Source organism: Pelmatolapia mariae, linkage group LG18 (genome assembly GCF_036321145.2).
Source record: "Pelmatolapia mariae isolate MD_Pm_ZW linkage group LG18, Pm_UMD_F_2, whole genome shotgun sequence".
Taxonomy (NCBI): domain Eukaryota; kingdom Metazoa; phylum Chordata; class Actinopteri; order Cichliformes; family Cichlidae; genus Pelmatolapia; species Pelmatolapia mariae.
In genome coordinates this window covers 32,235,836-32,247,885 of record NC_086243.1, presented here as the reverse complement: position 1 = coordinate 32,247,885, position 12,050 = coordinate 32,235,836, and the positions used below count along the sequence as shown (strand labels likewise).

The 12,050-nt window shown below is 54.3% G+C and overlaps 35 non-coding genes across 35 annotated transcripts; all 35 read right to left on the bottom strand.

Moving 5' to 3' along the window:
• Positions 1-85: 85 nt before the first annotated feature.
• LOC134617843 (U1 spliceosomal RNA) lies at positions 86-249 on the bottom strand. The gene has a single exon (XR_010091722.1). It is a non-coding gene; the product is annotated as a U1 spliceosomal RNA (small nuclear RNA).
• A 182-nt stretch (positions 250-431) lies between these two features.
• LOC134617676 (U1 spliceosomal RNA) lies at positions 432-595 on the bottom strand. Its single transcript, XR_010091567.1, has one exon. It is a non-coding gene; the product is annotated as a U1 spliceosomal RNA (small nuclear RNA).
• Positions 596-777: 182 nt separating this feature from the next.
• Positions 778-941, bottom strand: LOC134617675 (U1 spliceosomal RNA). Its single transcript, XR_010091566.1, has one exon. It is a non-coding gene; the product is annotated as a U1 spliceosomal RNA (small nuclear RNA).
• A 182-nt stretch (positions 942-1,123) lies between these two features.
• LOC134617907 (U1 spliceosomal RNA) lies at positions 1,124-1,287 on the bottom strand. The gene has a single exon (XR_010091776.1). It is a non-coding gene; the product is annotated as a U1 spliceosomal RNA (small nuclear RNA).
• A 182-nt stretch (positions 1,288-1,469) lies between these two features.
• LOC134617906 (U1 spliceosomal RNA) lies at positions 1,470-1,633 on the bottom strand. Its single transcript, XR_010091775.1, has one exon. It is a non-coding gene; the product is annotated as a U1 spliceosomal RNA (small nuclear RNA).
• Positions 1,634-1,815: 182 nt separating this feature from the next.
• On the bottom strand, positions 1,816-1,979 carry LOC134617834 (U1 spliceosomal RNA). The gene has a single exon (XR_010091713.1). It is a non-coding gene; the product is annotated as a U1 spliceosomal RNA (small nuclear RNA).
• A 182-nt stretch (positions 1,980-2,161) lies between these two features.
• LOC134617905 (U1 spliceosomal RNA) lies at positions 2,162-2,325 on the bottom strand. Its single transcript, XR_010091774.1, has one exon. It is a non-coding gene; the product is annotated as a U1 spliceosomal RNA (small nuclear RNA).
• Positions 2,326-2,507: 182 nt separating this feature from the next.
• LOC134617842 (U1 spliceosomal RNA) lies at positions 2,508-2,671 on the bottom strand. The gene has a single exon (XR_010091721.1). It is a non-coding gene; the product is annotated as a U1 spliceosomal RNA (small nuclear RNA).
• A 182-nt stretch (positions 2,672-2,853) lies between these two features.
• LOC134617904 (U1 spliceosomal RNA) lies at positions 2,854-3,017 on the bottom strand. Its single transcript, XR_010091773.1, has one exon. It is a non-coding gene; the product is annotated as a U1 spliceosomal RNA (small nuclear RNA).
• Positions 3,018-3,199: 182 nt separating this feature from the next.
• LOC134617841 (U1 spliceosomal RNA) lies at positions 3,200-3,363 on the bottom strand. The gene has a single exon (XR_010091720.1). It is a non-coding gene; the product is annotated as a U1 spliceosomal RNA (small nuclear RNA).
• Positions 3,364-3,545: 182 nt separating this feature from the next.
• LOC134617903 (U1 spliceosomal RNA) lies at positions 3,546-3,709 on the bottom strand. Its single transcript, XR_010091772.1, has one exon. It is a non-coding gene; the product is annotated as a U1 spliceosomal RNA (small nuclear RNA).
• Positions 3,710-3,891: 182 nt separating this feature from the next.
• Positions 3,892-4,055, bottom strand: LOC134617840 (U1 spliceosomal RNA). The gene has a single exon (XR_010091719.1). It is a non-coding gene; the product is annotated as a U1 spliceosomal RNA (small nuclear RNA).
• Positions 4,056-4,237: 182 nt separating this feature from the next.
• On the bottom strand, positions 4,238-4,401 carry LOC134617901 (U1 spliceosomal RNA). The gene has a single exon (XR_010091769.1). It is a non-coding gene; the product is annotated as a U1 spliceosomal RNA (small nuclear RNA).
• Positions 4,402-4,583: 182 nt separating this feature from the next.
• Positions 4,584-4,747, bottom strand: LOC134617846 (U1 spliceosomal RNA). Its single transcript, XR_010091725.1, has one exon. It is a non-coding gene; the product is annotated as a U1 spliceosomal RNA (small nuclear RNA).
• A 182-nt stretch (positions 4,748-4,929) lies between these two features.
• Positions 4,930-5,093, bottom strand: LOC134617900 (U1 spliceosomal RNA). Its single transcript, XR_010091768.1, has one exon. It is a non-coding gene; the product is annotated as a U1 spliceosomal RNA (small nuclear RNA).
• A 182-nt stretch (positions 5,094-5,275) lies between these two features.
• LOC134617899 (U1 spliceosomal RNA) lies at positions 5,276-5,439 on the bottom strand. Its single transcript, XR_010091767.1, has one exon. It is a non-coding gene; the product is annotated as a U1 spliceosomal RNA (small nuclear RNA).
• Positions 5,440-5,621: 182 nt separating this feature from the next.
• On the bottom strand, positions 5,622-5,785 carry LOC134617897 (U1 spliceosomal RNA). Its single transcript, XR_010091766.1, has one exon. It is a non-coding gene; the product is annotated as a U1 spliceosomal RNA (small nuclear RNA).
• A 182-nt stretch (positions 5,786-5,967) lies between these two features.
• On the bottom strand, positions 5,968-6,131 carry LOC134617896 (U1 spliceosomal RNA). The gene has a single exon (XR_010091765.1). It is a non-coding gene; the product is annotated as a U1 spliceosomal RNA (small nuclear RNA).
• Positions 6,132-6,313: 182 nt separating this feature from the next.
• On the bottom strand, positions 6,314-6,477 carry LOC134617895 (U1 spliceosomal RNA). The gene has a single exon (XR_010091764.1). It is a non-coding gene; the product is annotated as a U1 spliceosomal RNA (small nuclear RNA).
• A 182-nt stretch (positions 6,478-6,659) lies between these two features.
• Positions 6,660-6,823, bottom strand: LOC134617894 (U1 spliceosomal RNA). Its single transcript, XR_010091763.1, has one exon. It is a non-coding gene; the product is annotated as a U1 spliceosomal RNA (small nuclear RNA).
• A 182-nt stretch (positions 6,824-7,005) lies between these two features.
• LOC134617893 (U1 spliceosomal RNA) lies at positions 7,006-7,169 on the bottom strand. The gene has a single exon (XR_010091762.1). It is a non-coding gene; the product is annotated as a U1 spliceosomal RNA (small nuclear RNA).
• A 182-nt stretch (positions 7,170-7,351) lies between these two features.
• Positions 7,352-7,515, bottom strand: LOC134617892 (U1 spliceosomal RNA). Its single transcript, XR_010091761.1, has one exon. It is a non-coding gene; the product is annotated as a U1 spliceosomal RNA (small nuclear RNA).
• A 182-nt stretch (positions 7,516-7,697) lies between these two features.
• LOC134617891 (U1 spliceosomal RNA) lies at positions 7,698-7,861 on the bottom strand. The gene has a single exon (XR_010091760.1). It is a non-coding gene; the product is annotated as a U1 spliceosomal RNA (small nuclear RNA).
• A 182-nt stretch (positions 7,862-8,043) lies between these two features.
• On the bottom strand, positions 8,044-8,207 carry LOC134617833 (U1 spliceosomal RNA). Its single transcript, XR_010091712.1, has one exon. It is a non-coding gene; the product is annotated as a U1 spliceosomal RNA (small nuclear RNA).
• A 182-nt stretch (positions 8,208-8,389) lies between these two features.
• LOC134617889 (U1 spliceosomal RNA) lies at positions 8,390-8,553 on the bottom strand. The gene has a single exon (XR_010091758.1). It is a non-coding gene; the product is annotated as a U1 spliceosomal RNA (small nuclear RNA).
• A 182-nt stretch (positions 8,554-8,735) lies between these two features.
• LOC134617888 (U1 spliceosomal RNA) lies at positions 8,736-8,899 on the bottom strand. The gene has a single exon (XR_010091757.1). It is a non-coding gene; the product is annotated as a U1 spliceosomal RNA (small nuclear RNA).
• A 182-nt stretch (positions 8,900-9,081) lies between these two features.
• Positions 9,082-9,245, bottom strand: LOC134617835 (U1 spliceosomal RNA). Its single transcript, XR_010091714.1, has one exon. It is a non-coding gene; the product is annotated as a U1 spliceosomal RNA (small nuclear RNA).
• A 181-nt stretch (positions 9,246-9,426) lies between these two features.
• Positions 9,427-9,590, bottom strand: LOC134617887 (U1 spliceosomal RNA). The gene has a single exon (XR_010091756.1). It is a non-coding gene; the product is annotated as a U1 spliceosomal RNA (small nuclear RNA).
• A 182-nt stretch (positions 9,591-9,772) lies between these two features.
• LOC134617792 (U1 spliceosomal RNA) lies at positions 9,773-9,936 on the bottom strand. The gene has a single exon (XR_010091674.1). It is a non-coding gene; the product is annotated as a U1 spliceosomal RNA (small nuclear RNA).
• Positions 9,937-10,118: 182 nt separating this feature from the next.
• On the bottom strand, positions 10,119-10,282 carry LOC134617886 (U1 spliceosomal RNA). The gene has a single exon (XR_010091755.1). It is a non-coding gene; the product is annotated as a U1 spliceosomal RNA (small nuclear RNA).
• Positions 10,283-10,464: 182 nt separating this feature from the next.
• On the bottom strand, positions 10,465-10,628 carry LOC134617885 (U1 spliceosomal RNA). Its single transcript, XR_010091754.1, has one exon. It is a non-coding gene; the product is annotated as a U1 spliceosomal RNA (small nuclear RNA).
• Positions 10,629-10,810: 182 nt separating this feature from the next.
• Positions 10,811-10,975, bottom strand: LOC134617847 (U1 spliceosomal RNA). Its single transcript, XR_010091726.1, has one exon. It is a non-coding gene; the product is annotated as a U1 spliceosomal RNA (small nuclear RNA).
• Positions 10,976-11,157: 182 nt separating this feature from the next.
• LOC134617884 (U1 spliceosomal RNA) lies at positions 11,158-11,321 on the bottom strand. The gene has a single exon (XR_010091753.1). It is a non-coding gene; the product is annotated as a U1 spliceosomal RNA (small nuclear RNA).
• Positions 11,322-11,503: 182 nt separating this feature from the next.
• LOC134617799 (U1 spliceosomal RNA) lies at positions 11,504-11,667 on the bottom strand. Its single transcript, XR_010091681.1, has one exon. It is a non-coding gene; the product is annotated as a U1 spliceosomal RNA (small nuclear RNA).
• A 182-nt stretch (positions 11,668-11,849) lies between these two features.
• On the bottom strand, positions 11,850-12,013 carry LOC134617883 (U1 spliceosomal RNA). Its single transcript, XR_010091752.1, has one exon. It is a non-coding gene; the product is annotated as a U1 spliceosomal RNA (small nuclear RNA).
• Positions 12,014-12,050: the final 37 nt, after the last annotated feature.

Genomic DNA, 12,050 nt, shown 5'->3' with positions numbered 1-12,050 from the left:
CACGCCATTGCATTTTGTCCCAGTTCAAAGGCCACACCGAGAGAAGTGAGCAGACACGTAGATCTTTGCTTTTGGACACAAGAGTGAGGGGAGAGCGCGAACGCAGTCCCCCACTACCACAAATTATGCAGTTGAGATTCCCGCATTTGGGGAATTCACAGGGGTCAGCACAACAGCAGTGCAATGGCTGAGCCTCGCCCTGGGTGAACCACCTTGGTGATCATGGTATCTCCCCTGCCAGGTAAGTATGAGTTGGCAGGGTGGGAGACAGGGGTCCCCTTTCCACATGCAGCACTCTGGCTGATGGTGCCTAACACGCATAATGCCTGAATCCAGTGACGGTGAGCACGCCATTGCATTTTGTCCCAGTTCAAAGGCCACACCGAGAGAAGTGAGCAGACACGTGGATCTTTGCTTTTGGACACAAGAGTGAGGGGAGAGCGCGAACGCAGTCCCCCACTACCACAAATTATGCAGTTGAGATTCCCGCATTTGGGGAATTCACAGGGGTCAGCACAACCGCAGTGCAATGGCTGAGCCTCGCCCTGGGTGAACCACCTTGGTGATCATGGTATCTCCCCTGCCAGGTAAGTATGAGTTGGCAGTGTGGGAGACAGGGGTCCCCTTTCCACATGCAGCACTCTGGCTGATGGTGCCTAACACGCATAATGCCTGAATCCAGTGACGGTGAGCACGCCATTGCATTTTGTCCCAGTTCAAAGGCCACACCGAGAGAAGTGAGCAGACACGTGGATCTTTGCTTTTGGACACAAGAGTGAGGGGAGAGCGCGAACGCAGTCCCCCACTACCACAAATTATGCAGTTGAGATTCCCGCATTTGGGGAATTCACAGGGGTCAGCACAACCGCAGTGCAATGGCTGAGCCTCGCCCTGGGTGAACCACCTTGGTGATCATGGTATCTCCCCTGCCAGGTAAGTATGAGTTGGCAGTGTGGGAGACAGGGGTCCCGTTTCCACATGCAGCACTCTGGTTGATGGTGCCTAACACGCATATTGCCTGAATCCAGTGACGGTGAGCACGCCATTGCATTTTGTCCCAGTTCAAAGGCCACACCGTGAGAAGTAAGCAGACACGTGGATCTTTGCTTTTGGACACAAGAGTGAGGGGAGAGCGCGAACGCAGTCCCCCACTACCACAAATTATGCAGTTGAGATTCCCGCATTTGGGGAATTCACAGGGGTCAGCACAACCGCAGTGCAATGGCTGAGCCTCGCCCTGGGTGAACCACCTTGGTGATCATGGTATCTCCCCTGCCAGGTAAGTATGAGTTGGCAGTGTGGGAGACAGGGGTCCCCTTTCCACATGCAGCACTCTGGCTGATGGTGCCTAACACGCATAATGCCTGAATCCAGTGACGGTGAGCACGCCATTGCATTTTGTCCCAGTTCAAAGGCCACACCGAGAGAAGTGAGCAGACACGTGGATCTTTGCTTTTGGACACAAGAGTGAGGGGAGAGCGCGAACGCAGTCCCCCACTACCACAAATTATGCAGTTGAGATTCCCGCATTTGGGGAATTCACAGGGGTCAGCACAACCGCAGTGCAATGGCTGAGCCTCGCCCTGGGTGAACCACCTTGGTGATCATGGTATCTCCCCTGCCAGGTAAGTATGAGTTGGCAGTGTGGGAGACAGGGGTCCCCTTTCCACATGCAGCACTCTGGTTGATGGTGTCTAACACGCATAATGCCTGAATCCAGTGACGGTGAGCACGCCATTGCATTTTGTCCCAGTTCAAAGGCCACACCGAGAGAAGTGAGCAGACACGTGGATCTTTGCTTTTGGACACAAGAGTGAGGGGAAAGCGCGAACGCAGTCCCCCACTACCACAAATTATGCAGTTGAGATTCCCGCATTTGGGGAATTCACAGGGGTCAGCACAACAGCAGTGCAATGGCTGAGCCTCGCCCTGGGTGAACCACCTTGGTGATCATGGTATCTCCCCTGCCAGGTAAGTATGAGTTGGCAGGGTGGGAGACAGGGGTCCCGTTTCCACATGCAGCACTCTGGCTGATGGTGCCTAACACGCATAATGCCTGAATCCAGTGACGGTGAGCACGCCATTGCATTTTGTCCCAGTTCAAAGGCCACACCGAGAGAAGTGAGCAGACACGTAGATCTTTGCTTTTGGACACAAGAGTGAGGGGAGAGCGCGAACGCAGTCCCCCACTACCACAAATTATGCAGTTGAGATTCCCGCATTTGGGGAATTCACAGGGGTCAGCACAACCGCAGTGCAATGGCTGAGCCTCGCCCTGGGTGAACCACCTTGGTGATCATGGTATCTCCCCTGCCAGGTAAGTATGAGTTGGCAGTGTGGGAGACAGGGGTCCCGTTTCCACATGCAGCACTCTGGCTGATGGTGCCTAACACGCATAATGCCTGAATCCAGTGACGGTGAGCACGCCATTGCATTTTGTCCCAGTTCAAAGGCCACACCGTGAGAAGTAAGCAGACACGTAGATCTTTGCTTTTGGACACAAGAGTGAGGGGAGAGCGCGAACGCAGTCCCCCACTACCACAAATTATGCAGTTGAGATTCCCGCATTTGGGGAATTCACAGGGGTCAGCACAACAGCAGTGCAATGGCTGAGCCTCGCCCTGGGTGAACCACCTTGGTGATCATGGTATCTCCCCTGCCAGGTAAGTATGAGTTGGCAGTGTGGGAGACAGGGGTCCCCTTTCCACATGCAGCACTCTGGCTGATGGTGCCTAACACGCATAATGCCTGAATCCAGTGACGGTGAGCACGCCATTGCATTTTGTCCCAGTTCAAAGGCCACACCGAGAGAAGTGAGCAGACACGTGGATCTTTGCTTTTGGACACAAGAGTGAGGGGAGAGCGCGAACGCAGTCCCCCACTACCACAAATTATGCAGTTGAGATTCCCGCATTTGGGGAATTCACAGGGGTCAGCACAACCGCAGTGCAATGGCTGAGCCTCGCCCTGGGTGAACCACCTTGGTGATCATGGTATCTCCCCTGCCAGGTAAGTATGAGTTGGCAGTGTGGGAGACAGGGGTCCCCTTTCCACATGCAGCACTCTGGTTGATGGTGCCTAACACGCATATTGCCTGAATCCAGTGACGGTGAGCACGCCATTGCATTTTGTCCCAGTTCAAAGGCCACACCGAGAGAAGTGAGCAGACACGTAGATCTTTGCTTTTGGACACAAGAGTGAGGGGAGAGCGCGAACGCAGTCCCCCACTACCACAAATTATGCAGTTGAGATTCCCGCATTTGGGGAATTCACAGGGGTCAGCACAACAGCAGTGCAATGGCTGAGCCTCGCCCTGGGTGAACCACCTTGGTGATCATGGTATCTCCCCTGCCAGGTAAGTATGAGTTGGCAGGGTGGGAGACAGGGGTCCCGTTTCCACATGCAGCACTCTGGCTGATGGTGCCTAACACGCATAATGCCTGAATCCAGTGACGGTGAGCACGCCATTGCATTTTGTCCCAGTTCAAAGGCCACACCGAGAGAAGTGAGCAGACACGTAGATCTTTGCTTTTGGACACAAGAGTGAGGGGAGAGCGCGAACGCAGTCCCCCACTACCACAAATTATGCAGTTGAGATTCCCGCATTTGGGGAATTCACAGGGGTCAGCACAACCGCAGTGCAATGGCTGAGCCTCGCCCTGGGTGAACCACCTTGGTGATCATGGTATCTCCCCTGCCAGGTAAGTATGAGTTGGCAATGTGGGAGACAGGGGTCCCGTTTCCACATGCAGCACTCTGGCTGATGGTGCCTAACACGCATAATGCCTGAATCCAGTGACGGTGAGCACGCCATTGCATTTTGTCCCAGTTCAAAGGCCACACCGTGAGAAGTAAGCAGACACGTAGATCTTTGCTTTTGGACACAAGAGTGAGGGGAGAGCGCGAACGCAGTCCCCCACTACCACAAATTATGCAGTTGAGATTCCCGCATTTGGGGAATTCACAGGGGTCAGCACAACAGCAGTGCAATGGCTGAGCCTCGCCCTGGGTGAACCACCTTGGTGATCATGGTATCTCCCCTGCCAGGTAAGTATGAGTTGGCAGTGTGGGAGACAGGGGTCCCCTTTCCACATGCAGCACTCTGGCTGATGGTGCCTAACACGCATAATGCCTGAATCCAGTGACGGTGAGCACGCCATTGCATTTTGTCCCAGTTCAAAGGCCACACCGAGAGAAGTGAGCAGACACGTGGATCTTTGCTTTTGGACACAAGAGTGAGGGGAGAGCGCGAACGCAGTCCCCCACTACCACAAATTATGCAGTTGAGATTCCCGCATTTGGGGAATTCACAGGGGTCAGCACAACCGCAGTGCAATGGCTGAGCCTCGCCCTGGGTGAACCACCTTGGTGATCATGGTATCTCCCCTGCCAGGTAAGTATGAGTTGGCAGTGTGGGAGACAGGGGTCCCCTTTCCACATGCAGCACTCTGGCTGATTGTGCCAAACACGCATAATGCCTGAATCCAGTGACGGTGAGCACGCCATTGCATTTTGTCCCAGTTCAAAGGCCACACCGAGAGAAGTGAGCAGACACGTGGATCTTTGCTTTTGGACACAAGAGTGAGGGGAGAGCGCGAACGCAGTCCCCCACTACCACAAATTATGCAGTTGAGATTCCCGCATTTGGGGAATTCACAGGGGTCAGCACAACCGCATTGCATTGGCTGAGCCTCGCCCTGGGTGAACCACCTTGGTGATCATGGTATCTCCCCTGCCAGGTAAGTATGAGTTGGCAGTGTGGGAGACAGGGGTCCCCTTTCCACATGCAGCACTCTGGCTGATGGTGCCTAACACGCATAATGCCTGAATCCAGTGACGGTGAGCACGCCATTGCATTTTGTCCCAGTTCAAAGGCCACACCGAGAGAAGTGAGCAGACACGTGGATCTTTGCTTTTGGACACAAGAGTGAGGGGAGAGCGCGAACGCAGTCCCCCACTACCACAAATTATGCAGTTGAGATTCCCGCATTTGGGGAATTCACAGGGGTCAGCACAACCGCAGTGCAATGGCTGAGCCTCGCCCTGGGTGAACCACCTTGGTGATCATGGTATCTCCCCTGCCAGGTAAGTATGAGTTGGCAGTGTGGGAGACAGGGGTCCCCTTTCCACATGCAGCACTCTGGCTGATGGTGCCAAACACGCATAATGCCTGAATCCAGTGACGGTGAGCACGCCATTGCATTTTGTCCCAGTTCAAAGGCCACACCGAGAGAAGTGAGCAGACACGTGGATCTTTGCTTTTGGACACAAGAGTGAGGGGAGAGCGCGAACGCAGTCCCCCACTACCACAAATTATGCAGTTGAGATTCCCGCATTTGGGGAATTCACAGGGGTCAGCACAACCGCAGTGCAATGGCTGAGCCTCGCCCTGGGTGAACCACCTTGGTGATCATGGTATCTCCCCTGCCAGGTAAGTATGAGTTGGCAGTGTGGGAGACAGGGGTCCCCTTTCCACATGCAGCACTCTGGCTGATGGTGCCTAACACGCATAATGCCTGAATCCAGTGACGGTGAGCACGCCATTGCATTTTGTCCCAGTTCAAAGGCCACACCGAGAGAAGTGAGCAGACACGTGGATCTTTGCTTTTGGACACAAGAGTGAGGGGAGAGCGCGAACGCAGTCCCCCACTACCACAAATTATGCAGTTGAGATTCCCGCATTTGGGGAATTCACAGGGGTCAGCACAACCGCAGTGCAATGGCTGAGCCTCGCCCTGGGTGAACCACCTTGGTGATCATGGTATCTCCCCTGCCAGGTAAGTATGAGTTAGCAGTGTGGGAGACAGGGGTCCCGTTTCCACATGCAGCACTCTGGCTGATGGTGCCTAACACGCATAATGCCTGAATCCAGTGACGGTGAGCACGCCATTGCATTTTGTCCCAGTTCAAAGGCCACACCGAGAGAAGTGAGCAGACACGTAGATCTTTGCTTTTGGACACAAGAGTGAGGGGAGAGCGCGAACGCAGTCCCCCACTACCACAAATTATGCAGTTGAGATTCCCGCATTTGGGGAATTCACAGGGGTCAGCACAACCGCAGTGCAATGGCTGAGCCTCGCCCTGGGTGAACCACCTTGGTGATCATGGTATCTCCCCTGCCAGGTAAGTATGAGTTGGCAGTGTGGGAGACAGGGGTCCCCTTTCCACATGCAGCACTCTGGCTGATTGTGCCAAACACGCATAATGCCTGAATCCAGTGACGGTGAGCACGCCATTGCATTTTGTCCCAGTTCAAAGGCCACACCGAGAGAAGTGAGCAGACACGTGGATCTTTGCTTTTGGACACAAGAGTGAGGGGAGAGCGCGAACGCAGTCCCCCACTACCACAAATTATGCAGTTGAGATTCCCGCATTTGGGGAATTCACAGGGGTCAGCACAACCGCAGTGCAATGGCTGAGCCTCGCCCTGGGTGAACCACCTTGGTGATCATGGTATCTCCCCTGCCAGGTAAGTATGAGTTGGCAGTGTGGGAGACAGGGGTCCCCTTTCCACATGCAGCACTCTGGCTGATGGTGCCTAACACGCATAATGCCTGAATCCAGTGACGGTGAGCACGCCATTGCATTTTGTCCCAGTTCAAAGGCCACACCGAGAGAAGTGAGCAGACACGTGGATCTTTGCTTTTGGACACAAGAGTGAGGGGAGAGCGCGAACGCAGTCCCCCACTACCACAAATTATGCAGTTGAGATTCCCGCATTTGGGGAATTCACAGGGGTCAGCACAACCGCAGTGCAATGGCTGAGCCTCGCCCTGGGTGAACCACCTTGGTGATCATGGTATCTCCCCTGCCAGGTAAGTATGAGTTAGCAGTGTGGGAGACAGGGGTCCCGTTTCCACATGCAGCACTCTGGCTGATGGTGCCTAACACGCATAATGCCTGAATCCAGTGACGGTGAGCACGCCATTGCATTTTGTCCCAGTTCAAAGGCCACACCGAGAGAAGTGAGCAGACACGTAGATCTTTGCTTTTGGACACAAGAGTGAGGGGAGAGCGCGAACGCAGTCCCCCACTACCACAAATTATGCAGTTGAGATTCCCGCATTTGGGGAATTCACAGGGGTCAGCACAACCGCAGTGCAATGGCTGAGCCTCGCCCTGGGTGAACCACCTTGGTGATCATGGTATCTCCCCTGCCAGGTAAGTATGAGTTGGCAGTGTGGGAGACAGGGGTCCCCTTTCCACATGCAGCACTCTGGCTGATTGTGCCAAACACGCATAATGCCTGAATCCAGTGACGGTGAGCACGCCATTGCATTTTGTCCCAGTTCAAAGGCCACACCGAGAGAAGTGAGCAGACACGTGGATCTTTGCTTTTGGACACAAGAGTGAGGGGAGAGCGCGAACGCAGTCCCCCACTACCACAAATTATGCAGTTGAGATTCCCGCATTTGGGGAATTCACAGGGGTCAGCACAACCGCAGTGCAATGGCTGAGCCTCGCCCTGGGTGAACCACCTTGGTGATCATGGTATCTCCCCTGCCAGGTAAGTATGAGTTGGCAGTGTGGGAGACAGGGGTCCCCTTTCCACATGCAGCACTCTGGTTGATGGTGCCTAACACGCATATTGCCTGAATCCAGTGACGGTGAGCACACCATTGCATTTTGTCCCAGTTCAAAGGCCACACCGAGAGAAGTGAGCAGACACGTGGATCTTTGCTTTTGGACACAAGAGTGAGGGGAGAGCGCGAACGCAGTCCCCCACTACCACAAATTATGCAGTTGAGATTCCCGCATTTGGGGAATTCACAGGGGTCAGCACAACCGCAGTGCAATGGCTGAGCCTCGCCCTGGGTGAACCACCTTGGTGATCATGGTATCTCCCCTGCCAGGTAAGTATGAGTTGGCAGTGTGGGAGACAGGGGTCCCCTTTCCACATGCAGCACTCTGGCTGATGGTGCCTAACACGCATAATGCCTGAATCCAGTGACGGTGAGCACGCCATTGCATTTTGTCCCAGTTCAAAGGCCACACCGAGAGAAGTGAGCAGACACGTGGATCTTTGCTTTTGGACACAAGAGTGAGGGAAGAGCGCGAACGCAGTGCCCCACTACCACAAATTATGCAGTTGAGATTCCCGCATTTGGGGAATTCACAGGGGTCAGCACAACCGCAGTGCAATGGCTGAGCCTCGCCCTGGGTGAACCACCTTGGTGATCATGGTATCTCCCCTGCCAGGTAAGTATGAGTTGGCAGTGTGGGAGACAGGGGTCCCCTTTCCACATGCAGCACTCTGGCTGATGGTGCCTAACACGCATAATGCCTGAATCCAGTGACGGTGAGCACGCCATTGCATTTTGTCCCAGTTCAAAGGCCACACCGAGAGAAGTGAGCAGACACGTGGATCTTTGCTTTTGGACACAAGAGTGAGGGGAGAGCGCGAACGCAGTCCCCCACTACCACAAATTATGCAGTTGAGATTCCCGCATTTGGGGAATTCACAGGGGTCAGCACAACCGCAGTGCAATGGCTGAGCCTCGCCCTGGGTGAACCACCTTGGTGATCATGGTATCTCCCCTGCCAGGTAAGTATGAGTTGGCAGTGTGGGAGACAGGGGTCCCCTTTCCACATGCAGCACTCTGGCTGATGGTGCCTAACACGCATAATGCCTGAATCCAGTGACGGTGAGCACGCCATTGCATTTTGTCCCAGTTCAAAGGCCACACCGAGAGAAGTGAGCAGACACGTGGATCTTTGCTTTTGGACACAAGAGTGAGGGGAGAGCGCGAACGCAGTCCCCCACTACCACAAATTATGCAGTTGAGATTCCCGCATTTGGGGAATTCACAGGGGTCAGCACAACCGCAGTGCAATGGCTGAGCCTCGCCCTGGGTGAACCACCTTGGTGATCATGGTATCTCCCCTGCCAGGTAAGTATGAGTTGGCAGTGTGGGAGACAGGGGTCCCCTTTCCACATGCAGCACTCTGGCTGATGGTGCCTAACACGCATAATGCCTGAATCCAGTGACGGTGAGCACGCCATTGCATTTTGTCCCAGTTCAAAGGCCACACCGAGAGAAGTGAGCAGACACGTGGATCTTTGCTTTTGGACACAAGAGTGAGGGGAGAGCGCGAACGCAGTCCCCCACTACCACAAATTATGCAGTTGAGATTCCCGCATTTGGGGAATTCACAGGGGTCAGCACAACCGCAGTGCAATGGCTGAGCCTCGCCCTGGGTGAACCACCTTGGTGATCATGGTATCTCGCCTGCCAGGTAAGTATGAGTTAGCAGTGTGGGAGACAGGGGTCCCGTTTCCACATGCAGCACTCTGGCTGATGGTGCCTAACACGCATAATGCCTGAATCCAGTGACGGTGAGCACGCCATTGCATTTTGTCCCAGTTCAAAGGCCACACCGAGAGAAGTGAGCAGACACGTGGACTTTGCTTTTGGACACAAGAGTGAGGGGAGAGCGCGAACGCAGTCCCCCACTACCACAAATTATGCAGTTGAGATTCCCGCATTTGGGGAATTCACAGGGGTCAGCACAACCGCAGTGCAATGGCTGAGCCTCGCCCTGGGTGAACCACCTTGGTGATCATGGTATCTCCCCTGCCAGGTAAGTATGAGTTGGCAGTGTGGGAGACAGGGGTCCCCTTTCCACATGCAGCACTCTGGCTGATGGTGCCTAACACGCATAATGCCTGAATCCAGTGACGGTGAGCACGCCATTGCATTTTGTCCCAGTTCAAAGGCCACACCGAGAGAAGTGAGCAGACACGTGGATCTTTGCTTTTGGACACAAGAGTGAGGGGAGAGCGCAAACGCAGTCCCCCACTACCACAAATTATGCAGTTGAGATTCCCGCATTTGGGGAATTCACAGGGGTCAGCACAACCGCAGTGCAATGGCTGAGCCTCGCCCTGGGTGAACCACCTTGGTGATCATGGTATCTCCCCTGCCAGGTAAGTATGAGTTGGCAGTGTGGGAGACAGGGGTCCCCTTTCCACATGCAGCACTCTGGTTGATGGTGCCTAACACGCATATTGCCTGAATCCAGTGACGGTGAGCACACCATTGCATTTTGTCCCAGTTCAAAGGCCACACCGAGAGAAGTGAGCAGACACGTGGATCTTTGCTTTTGGACACAAGAGTGAGGGGAGAGCGCGAACGCAGTCCCCCACTACCACAAATTATGCAGTTGAGATTCCCGCATTTGGGGAATTCACAGGGGTCAGCACAACCGCAGTGCAATGGCTGAGCCTCGCCCTGGGTGAACCACCTTGGTGATCATGGTATCTCCCCTGCCAGGTAAGTATGAGTTGGCAGGGTGGGAGACAGGGGTCCCGTTTCCACATGCAGCACTCTGGCTGATGGTGCCTAACACGCATAATGCCTGAATCCAGTGACGGTGAGCACGCCATTGCATTTTGTCCCAGTTCAAAGGCCACACCGAGAGAAGTGAGCAGACACGTAGATCTTTGCTTTTGGACACAAGAGTGAGGGGAGAGCGCGAACGCAGTCCCCCACTACCACAAATTATGCAGTTGAGATTCCCGCATTTGGGGAATTCACAGGGGTCAGCACAACCGCAGTGCAATGGCTGAGCCTCGCCCTGGGTGAACCACCTTGGTGATCATGGTATCTCCCCTGCCAGGTAAGTATGAGTTGGCAGTGTGGGAGACAGGGGTCCCCTTTCCACATGCAGCACTCTGGCTGATGGTGCCAAACACGCATAATGCCTGAATCCAGTGACGGTGAGCACGCCATTGCATTTTGTCCCAGTTCAAAGGCCACACCGAGAGAAGTGAGCAGACACGTGGATCTTTGCTTTTGGACACAAGAGTGAGGGGAGAGCGCGAACGCAATCCCCCACTACCACAAATTATGCAGTTGAGATTCCCGCATTTGGGGAATTCCACAGGGGTCAGCACAACCGCAGTGCAATGGCTGAGCCTCGCCCTGGGTGAACCACCTTGGTGATCATGGTATCTCCCCTGCCAGGTAAGTATGAGTTGGCAGTGTGGGAGACAGGGGTCCCGTTTCCACATGCAGCACTCTGGCTGATGGTGCCTAACACGCATAATGCCTGAATCCAGTGACGGTGAGCACGCCATTGCATTTTGTCCCAGTTCAAAGGCCACACCGAGAGAAGTGAGCAGACACGTGGATCTTTGCTTCTGGACACAAGAGTGAGGGGAGAGCGCGAACGCAGTCCCCCACTACCACAAATTATGCAGTTGAGATTCCCGCATTTGGGGAATTCACAGGGGTCAGCACAACCGCAGTGCAATGGCTGAGCCTCGCCCTGGGTGAACCACCTTGGTGATCATGGTATCTCCCCTGCCAGGTAAGTATGAGTTGGCAGTGTGGGAGACAGGGGTCCCTTTTCCACATGCAGCACTCTGGTTGATGGTGCCTAACACGCATAATGCTTGAATCCAGTGACGGTGAGCACGCCATTGCATTTTGTCCCAGTTCAAAGGCCACACCGAGAGAAGTGAGCAGACACGTGGATCTTTGCTTTTGGACACAAGAGTGAGGGAAGAGCGCGAACGCAGTCCCCCACTACCACAAATTATGCAGTTGAGATTCCCGCATTTGGGGAATTCACAGGGGTCAGCACAACCGCAGTGCAATGGCTGAGCCTCGCCCTGGGTGAACCACCTTGGTGATCATGGTATCTCCCCTGCCAGGTAAGTATGAGTTGGCAGTGTGGGAGACAGGGGTCCCCTTTCCACATGCAGCACTCTGGCTGATGGTGCCAAACACGCATAATGCCTGAATCCAGTGACGGTGAGCACGCCATTGCATTTTGTCCCAGTTCAAAGGCCACACCGAGAGAAGTGAGCAGACACGTGGATCTTTGCTTTTGGACACAAGAGTGAGGGGAGAGCGCGAACGCAGTCCCCCACTACCACAAATTATGCAGTTGAGATTCCCGCATTTGGGGAATTCACAGGGGTCAGCACAACCGCAGTGCAATGGCTGAGCCTCGCCCTGGGTGAACCACCTTGGTGATCATGGTATCTCCCCTGCCAGGTAAGTATGAGTTGGCAGTGTGGGAGACAGGGGTCCCCTTTCCAC